At 32.4% G+C, this 9,427-nt stretch overlaps 1 long non-coding RNA gene across 2 annotated transcripts; it reads right to left on the bottom strand.

Annotated features, from left to right (window-relative positions):
• Nucleotides 1-7,042: 7,042 nt before the first annotated feature.
• LOC140175339 (uncharacterized) lies at nt 7,043-8,809 on the bottom strand. 2 transcript variants are annotated; one of them, XR_011865922.1, is made up of 2 exons: nt 8,289-8,809; nt 7,043-7,416 (listed from the first exon to the last, which is right to left on the bottom strand). It is a non-coding gene; the product is annotated as an uncharacterized lncRNA (long non-coding RNA). The 2 variants fall into 2 exon arrangements; XR_011865923.1 differs by having other exon boundaries at nt 8,308-8,809.
• Between the last annotated feature and the right edge of the window lie 618 nt (nt 8,810-9,427).

Genomic DNA, 9,427 nt, shown 5'->3' with positions numbered 1-9,427 from the left:
CTATTTTAACTATTAAAATATGTTAATAAAAGTTTTATCAAAAATAGTATTTTTAACATATAAGTAATTGTAAAAAAAATTTAAATCTTATTTTGATAAATATTAGCTATCAAAAATAATTTGTTAAAAAAATTTGAGAATATATTTTCTGTGATACTTATTAACCGTAAAAAATATTATTTATTTTGACACTTATTGACCATAAAATATTCTCAACAAAAATTTTTAACAAAGAATGAGATGAGATCTTGAAACTAAAGAATAAATTGAGATTTTGAAGATAAAGAATGAGTAGTATGATCCCAAACTGAAAACAGTGTGATGTCAAAATTGAGCCCAGAGAAGAAGAAAAATAGTGGAGTAAATTGAAAACAAATGAGTGTCAAAATTGAGAAGTAATTTTCTACGGTCAAATTATTCATAAAAAAACATAGAAAATTTGACATTTATGATATTTGTCAAAACTATATACTAATTTTGATATTTAATTATGGTGTTAAAAAATAAAGTATTAAAATAGTTCTCTTTTTTGTAGTGTTTATTTAGATTTTTTGAATTTCTCCTTTTTAGACTTATTTTGTGATTATGCTTTAAAAAACAAATCTCAAAAAACAGAGTAAGCTATGGTCATAGTTTTAAAGTAGGGTGTCCATAGATAAGCTATGGTCACGTTAAAACCGTAATGATAGATAAGGTTATGGTCACATTTTAAAATAGTGTAATCATAGATGAGCTATGGTCACCCTAAAAACTATGATCATAGATAAGGCTATGGTCACAATTTTTCAAAAGGGTGACCATAGAGTGAACTATAGTCATGGTTTTTTAAAAAGGTGACCATATAGTGAGCTTTGGTCATAGTTTTAAAATAGAGTGTCTATATATAAGGCTAAGGTCATGCTAAAACCGTGACCACAGATCAGCCTATGGTCACTGTTTAAAGGGGTGATCATAGATCAGCTTATGATCACGATTTTAAAATACAGTGATCATAGATAAGCTATCGTCACGTTAAAATTATGACCACAGATAAGCTATAGTCCCGGTAAAAAAATATGATTTAAAGTGTCAGAATTTAAAAATTGTAACTATGACCAGAATTAAAAAAAGCTGTGACCATAAATCTATAACTACGACAGAATAGGCCTAGGTGAAAAATTAGTGATTATAAGTCAAAAACTGTGACTCATAGACAATTTTTTTTGTTAGTAGTATAACATAATATATAATATATTTTTAAATTCAGTTAATTTTGGAATAAAGGTATAAAAAAATACTATAAATGCTGGGTTTTCAAAATGCAATTTGCTATTTATTGTTGATATAGCATTAAGTAGTAGATGCGTGTGTGAATTTGAATGGTATCAACTAAAAATAATAATTTGTATTCTTAATTAATATGGATAAGTAAGCTTTTCATAAAAAATGTTTGGATTTAATAAAATCTGAATGTTATTTATTTTAATTTTGTAATTAATATGCTCTATTTATGAATAACCTGATATTTAACCTTTCATATTATTACTTATTCAAATAAACTAATACTTGAAATTAAAATAACTAATTGTAAAATTTTGTTAGACTAAAACCAAAAATAACTTTTAAAGCCTTCATAAATTGGCAAAATATAAGAATGTGATCAGTAGCAAATTATAGCCGACTTGGAAACACTACTGATGTATGTTGACTTCATTTAGTTTGTTATATAACCCTTTTTTTTTTTCGTTTTTATCACTTTTCACTTAGCATACCACATATCCTGGTGCATTCGAAAATGATAGAAAGAAAACGCCACAATTTGATCTGATGCTGTCTCTAAGTTAAAACGTGTGGTTCATATTAATAAAAACACGTGGGTCTTGTATGTTCCAGTTCATCCTTTCAATTATGTCTCTCCTTGTGTCTAAATCTATGAGTGAAATCAACAATAATATTATAAGTGTAGCAATATTACAAGAGGAGGCAAGTTTGCTAGCTAGCTACTAGCTAGTTATCATCTGAAAGTAACATCGAAACACTTAAAAAGACACTAGCATTGTTTGCGTTTTTCATTGATGATGAGGTGAATATACAGCCACACGTACCATAATATCGAACATACTCCTAAAGAACCGACCAACTAAAAATTACAAAATCCTTTGATGATTTTGTGCATATTACAACACAAGTGGGTTAGTGAGTTTTTCTCAATTAATTGAGGAGGGACAGCTTGTAAAGCCTTGTCTTGCCAAGTACACCATATATTATATAATAATATCTAGTATGTTTCCTTTGGGATTATTTTTTATTTAAGTGAAATAAATATAGAAATTACGAAAACGCATAAAATATAAAATAATTTTTTTAAATATACAATATATCGCATCTCGGATATTAAGAGGAAAATTAAAAAATAAACAAATTCGAATATTTAGACCCCGTTCTGTGACATAATGACAGCTGACACATCTAGGGTGTATGTTAAGCGGAAAAATAGATACTGAATATCTGAAATAAGTGTAAACGTTGAATAGAATCTCAGTATTCGAGATACGTGTAAATATCTAATACAGGTCTCAGTATCTGAGATACACTCAAACGTGTAATGCGGATCTCAGCACCCGATATATATGTATTATGATATAGGTGTCTTTGCACTCTGGATATTTTAGAAAAAAATTCTATATATATCCTCCCATCTTCAACCATACCCTCACCATTCACAATTTAATCTTTTTCTTTCTCTTCTCTCTGTTTACCCTTCAACTTTGTTCTCGTGGAGAATAATCAGTTCTTTTTTGTGGTAATTTATCCCAATGGGATAGTAAAAAACGGTGGTGAAAGAATGATTTTTGTAACCACTTGCAATTTTGAAAATCTAAATAGGAAAAAAGTTCCAACTTATTTTATTAATTTGGACTCTTATTTTTAGAAACTAACTTATTAAAAATACTTAAATTGATTTTTTATGAATATTTTAAATTCTAATTTTATTTTATAAAAAAAGCTGATTAATTTGATTATTGTAGTTTTGAATTTAAAATAAATATTTGATTTGTATAGTCACCACTGTCGTCACCGCCAACTTCATCCTTGTCAAAAATGTAAAATCCTCTCCTTTTTATTAATTTTCTCTTTTTTTTTATTAAGTGATTTTCAGTCGTTTTAGATCTTTCTTATTCGAAAGGATCAATTTTGATTCGTTTCTATGAAATTCGAAGCTGAATCATGATCTGAGTTCATAGAAATTTTTTAATTTTTTGTTTTGTTCGTGGCGTTTTATGAGGTTTGTTTGTATAATTAGGGCTAGCTTCTATTGTGCAATCTACTGTTAGCTATGATTTTGTATAGTTTTTGTGAATTGAACTGAAATTTTTTGTTCTTTCAATTTGATTTTGTGTTATTCACATTTGTCCTGTGAATTTTGGGAAGTAATCATTTTATTTACTAGAAGATTAAAAATTCCTATAGTAAAATTGAAGAATATATATTGATAATGATGATTAAATCTGAGATGGAGAATCTGTTTCATATTGTTTGGTTAAGAACTTCTAGGAGAATTATTTATAAATTATAACTTATAACTTATGCATTAGTTGTATCATCAGTTAATTCAAATAAGTTGCTTGGTGAGAAATGTAGAATAAACGGTGATGGTGGGACTGCAAAATAAACAATAGTAAAATGGGGTATCTTCATCTTTTAAAAAATTATTTTATTTAAAATGACGATTTTAATATTTTTTTTTTTGAAAACAAAGGAGCTTAACACACTAGGTGGAGCATTTACCGTCAAACAACAAACAGAAGACAACTCCAAAAGTATCAATCAAACTAAAGAAACTCGCATGTCATCTCCGGCAACGCCATCAACAACACTTAGGAATGGGCACCTCTCCACTCGTTGTAGCTGAGCATGGTCATGTGGATGATATCTTCTACACCTTTCGTTTGATTCTGAAATATCCTCCTATTTTTCTCCATCCACATATGTCAAATGATCGCACAGAAGCACCTCAAACGCTGCTTGCGATCCTCTTTCCTACTTGACTCATCTGTCCAATTTAGGAAGTGGTCCTTCATCAACCCCAGAAAAGACCAGAGCCGGCCAAAGACAAATAAAATATAGGGACTTAATTGAAAATTTCGCAAAACTATAAGAACCAACAGAATAATTAAACCTATTTACAACTCCAGTGTGACTTTATAAGTCATTGATTTTGTTATTTACAACTCCAGAATGTGTAGTGAATTTTTCGACAATGTTTTTGTTTTGTAGGTTTTTTGTAGAGACTTTGCAAAAGGAAATGATGAAGCTGTGTTTGGTTGTTGTCCAAGGTTAGTGGGCAAAGTAACGCGGTGGGACAAAAGACTCTTGGCTGCTCGGACAGGATGGGCATGGATTGAGAGGGAAGAACTGGTCTCATTCTTTTTTGGTATTGTACTATTGTCATTTTGCCCCTTTAAAATATAAACCTTAGAATGCCTCTCTTCCTATAGCTAAAAAATATGCATAGACGCAAATTTGTGTCTCTGTTCCTACTTCCACTGTCCTCGCCCAAGAACCAAACACAGCTTGAATTCCACTGTTCATTCTTTTCTCAACTAAACATTGAATGAAAATAGGAAATGAAACCTTAAACCATTCAGACCTTTAAATTTGAAACGGTGTCACTGTCTTCCAAACAAGGAGTTTCTAGGAAACACATGGCCTATTTCATGTATAACTAAATCTTTTCATGGTATCTCTTCATCTCAAACTGCTTGCATACTCCAATAACTGAATCTTTTTGCATATGAGCTAAATGTTAAAGATTGTTTTCTTGGGAGTGTTTATGGGTTTTTGATTTTATGGGGAAAGGAAAGGAAAAGGAGGGAAGGGCTTGAAATTGTAGGTAAAGCGAAGTCCATTTTACTTTTCAGACCCTTGCATTCCTTCTCCTTCCCCTCCCAAACCCTTGTATCTGTTCACAATTTGTGTATGTGTCACAAGTCTTCATGAATCTTCTGCATTTCCAGGTGATAATTTTGAGAATTAGAATCTTATTCATTTTAACAATTTGTAATGACTTGAATTCCTCAAAATTGAAATTTTAATGGTATTATGGTAGCATTTTTCAGGCCTCGGAAATAAAGAGATTCTAATTGTAGTTGGTATTTAATGATTTGTGAAACTGATTATTTGATTTAGATGGCAAAAGTTTATTTGAGTCTGAAGCCGGTTTTCTTTGCCCTTTTTCCTCCATTGTGTTTGATTGACAGCATCACTCTCTGAGCTAGTATGCACATCGGAATTACTCATCCTTAGTGATCCTTAATATTAGCTTCTAGGTTATTATGTTCATTAGAAATGAACCAATGAATCAGGTTCTGATGTTCAAGGTAATGGTTGTAAGCACTAACACGTTTTAAATTGTGTGCCAATGTGCAGTTGTTGGGAGAATTGACTATTGGACTTGGTCATTCTCAAGTGATATTTATGTTTTTATTTTACTAGTTACTTGCATGTCCCAATGTTGGGATCTTCTTGTTGGTGTATCATATTTTTATTTAAGCATGCATTTGTAGTTGCGTGACACATTTAAAAATGGAAAAGTCTAGGGAGCCAGTAATTTTATTAAATTTTGGTCAGCATGTAACCAGCAAAAAAAGGTGAGCCATTAGATGAAATCTCACATCAATCTCACACCATCAAATCATCATTGATGGTTAGTTGATAGTTAACAATCACAAAAATTGCTGGTCCCCTAACATTACTCTTTAAAAAATGCATGTAACTAGTGCTGGTGAACCTACTTGATTTATTTGTTTTTATGATATTTGAAAAACTCGAAGTATAAGGTGGAGTGTAAGATCTTGATACTTCTTTTATTATTGTTTTTGGGAAAAGCAAGTTTAAATGAAAAAAAATCAAATATAATGTTTGGAAGTAATTATACAAAATAAGCATGACATGAAATTAATAAGTAGGTACTTATTTTATGGAACTCAAATAAAACTAAATTTGATTTCGTTATTTTACTTATCTATATTCTTGTAATCTTGTTCAGTTCATGAAGAATGTTGATATCATCAATTCTATGTGTAAGTTGGGTTTCGTGACTTTAGTCTATTTTAACTTCATTAAATCTAAAATTTAAATTCTGCTATTGTTCGAAGCGAGTTTACGAATTGATGAAGTGGAAGCTAGAGCTGGAGATCCCAACTTCATCACGCATAGAACCAGACTAGGTGGACAATTTATAAGACATTCCAATGCTAAAGTCAGTAAGATGTTAGGTAGTGAGAGTCTTTTTTCGTATACTTACCTATTGGTTGCCTTATCCTTTTAATTTTGTCCTTTAGAGCTTCCGTTTTTCCAGTATTTAGTGCTAATTGTAGCGTTTTACTATTGAGATTCAACAGTTATGGACTTTAATAGTGTAGCCGTTATGGTGATTTTGTCGTTATCTCATGATGTCGGTTACGAGTTAATTGCCTCGTCGGTTATGCCTTCTTTTGTCCATAATAACTATATTTCAAATCAGTGTTATGTTAAGATACTAAAGAAATCAAATCCTAACAATTCTAACTTTAGATTAGGGATGACAAAATGAGTCTAACTAATTAACTAGTCAAACTCGTCTTTGGCTTTTTGGATAAGGTAGCATATTTGACAATCTTAAGTTTTTAATTTTTTTATTTTATATTTTTTCGGCTTCTATTTCCGTTTTGAAATCCAATTTAAATTTTAAACGTTAGGATTACGGCTAGTTTTAATATAATTAATAATTTAGTCAATTATGAACAAATGAGCATTCAAATTTTTTTTAAATTTTTTACGATATCTCCTAGACTATTAAATGAACAGTCAAATTAAAGTCGGAAATAAGGATAAAAAATAAAAAATAAGCGGTCAAAACAAAAATAATAATAACTAATAAGTTGATGATATCATAATGAGTTATTGAATTATTGGGTGTCATCATGTGTATTTGAAACATAATTCTTCTTTAAAATACTACTTTAGAAGTTAAGAAAATAAAAAGTAAATTTAAAAGTCTGGCTTGAATGAGAGTGGATAGTGAGTAGTGACCATCTGAATGAATAAATATGTGAATATTGAAAGTGGCAGCATTGTTTTTTTTTTTTAATCTACTAGTTGTGATTTACATTGCTGCAAGACTAATAGTAACATAGTTGTTGAGTTTTTATTTCTTGTTTATTTTCATACTACTAAAATTGGTTACTGGCCTCTCCCAACCCTTTTTTCTGTTGACAAGTGACGGATGGCCTTTTTGCCACCACTAGATATTAATTGTTCGAAAATATTGAAAGCATTTCTAGGGCGATCATGTGCATTTTAAGTACATACTGCTGGTCCGGTCTTCTTAGCAATCCGCAATCAAACTTTGGCCAATCTAGGTTTGGCGATTTTCATTGGGTCATGTTGTGTATTCTGCATTAAATTGAACATGCACTTAATCTAACAGTTTTTGAAAAGCAAAATTTACATTCAAGTGGTTACAAAAGTAAAAATACACCAATTGTTACAAATTAAAAGAACCTCAGTTAAAAGTAGCAAGGTTAAGTCAATTAGAGAAGTTAGAAAACATAAGCTTCAATGGTTGAAGAAAAGAGAATTGAAATTGAACCATGAAGAAGAAAAATTTTGACCTAAACTTGATCATTCAAAAGAAAGAGGTGATTCACAACCAATTGGCCAACAAGGGCCTATTTGACATAGAAATTCGCCAAATAGCTCCTTGTTTCCATCAATCAAACAATGCAACATAAGGGAACTGAAAGACAGGAGCGCTGACCAAGCAATTCATGACTTGAGTTTGGTAACAAAACAGAACTAAAGCAACAAGTTACCAAATTCAATTCACACATCGGAATCCAACTAACACAAATTTTGAGAAATTTTGGCAGCATTCTAGCAGTAAATTTGGTGTTCCCGAATTTAAACAAACAGCAAAATCAATCCATATGAACTCAAGATAAATCAAACAATCACAAATCACAATAAATTCATATGAATTGGACAGCAACAAGCAAAAGTGGTACTCAGCAGCAATATGTAAATTAACACAAGAACATCACCATCATTATCACTCAATCAAAACAGGGCAAGAATATAACCATCCAGACAACATAAGCAACAAAAATTCAAACCTAGATCCATTATCCAAATTCAAATTATCTAACCACCTAGAACTAACTAAACATGCATCTTTAACTAACCTAATTAGCAAAAACTAAACTAAGCTAACAGAAAATTAATTAACAAAATTAAGACAGAATTGAAAATAGAAAAGAAAATGGAACCTAGGAAGAAAAACCAGACATAGAAATGGAATTGGAGGGAGAGTGGGGGCAGTGAAAGCAAAACAATGCCCGCCCAAAGGTGGCTGCTACAGTGGTACAACAGTGGTGCACAGTGCAGTAGGAGGCAGAAACAGGGAAACGGTAGCCCTGTTCTTTGCTGCGAAGAAGGGAAAGGGAGAAAGTGGAGAAAAAGTAAAAAAGATGAGAAAAGGGGAAGAAAGTGGTTGTTGGTGGGGGTCAGCAGCGGCAAGGACAACCGCGACGGTGAGACTGGTTGGCAGAGGCAAGGACGAGGGAGGAGGGAAAAGAAAGAAGGAAGAGGAAGGAGAGGGTTCAGGGGTGGTCGGCGGTGGCGTCTCGCCGGTGGTGGCTGGCTGGTGGTGAAGGCAGTTCAACAATGGATAGAAAAGAGGTTTAGGGAAGGAGACAGGGAAGAAGAAGCAGAGACATTGAAAGAAGATGGAAAGTGGGTCACGCAAATGAGCTAGGCTCTTCGCGTCAGGGTTATCACATTTAAACCCATGCATATTCGTGGGTCACGCGTAAATGTGGAGTGGGCGAAATGGTAAACGACGCGTCTAGCACGTGCAGGAGTGATAAGAGAAAAGAGGGAGTGACGCATACCGTGGGTCATACATACACGTGGAAAGAAATTGTGCTAGATGTACAGTTCCCACATACCTTTGACACAACTCACTGTCAAGACCGTGCGATGGCATAGTGCCTGCATGATCTTGGCACGATCATTTTCGTCCAGAATGGGGGGTTCACGCATATGCGTGGATCAGGCGTACGCGCGATAGGCCCTTTTTTTAAGAATGCATAGAAACTAGCAATTTAAACGCCTAAAAAGTGACCAAAACATCACCAATCCTTATTTAAACACACTAATTACCAAATAAAATTAACAAAACTAAAAGAACATGAAATTTAAACTTATTTACCAATGTGTACAAAAGAGAAAAGTGAAAAGATGTTACCATGGTGGGGTTCCTCCCATCTAACACTTTTATTTAAAGTCCTTAAGTTGGACATTTTGGTGAGCTCCCTATCATGGCGGGTTATGCTTGAACTCATCTTGAAACTTCCACCAATGTTTGGATCTCCATTGGTTGCCAGAATTTTCAACCAAATGCACC

The sequence above is a fragment of the Arachis hypogaea genome, chromosome 1, assembly GCF_003086295.3.
Source record: "Arachis hypogaea cultivar Tifrunner chromosome 1, arahy.Tifrunner.gnm2.J5K5, whole genome shotgun sequence".
NCBI classification, from domain to species: domain Eukaryota; kingdom Viridiplantae; phylum Streptophyta; class Magnoliopsida; order Fabales; family Fabaceae; genus Arachis; species Arachis hypogaea.
Note: the sequence above shows the minus strand (reverse complement) of the source record. Positions and strands in the feature narration are given on the sequence as shown.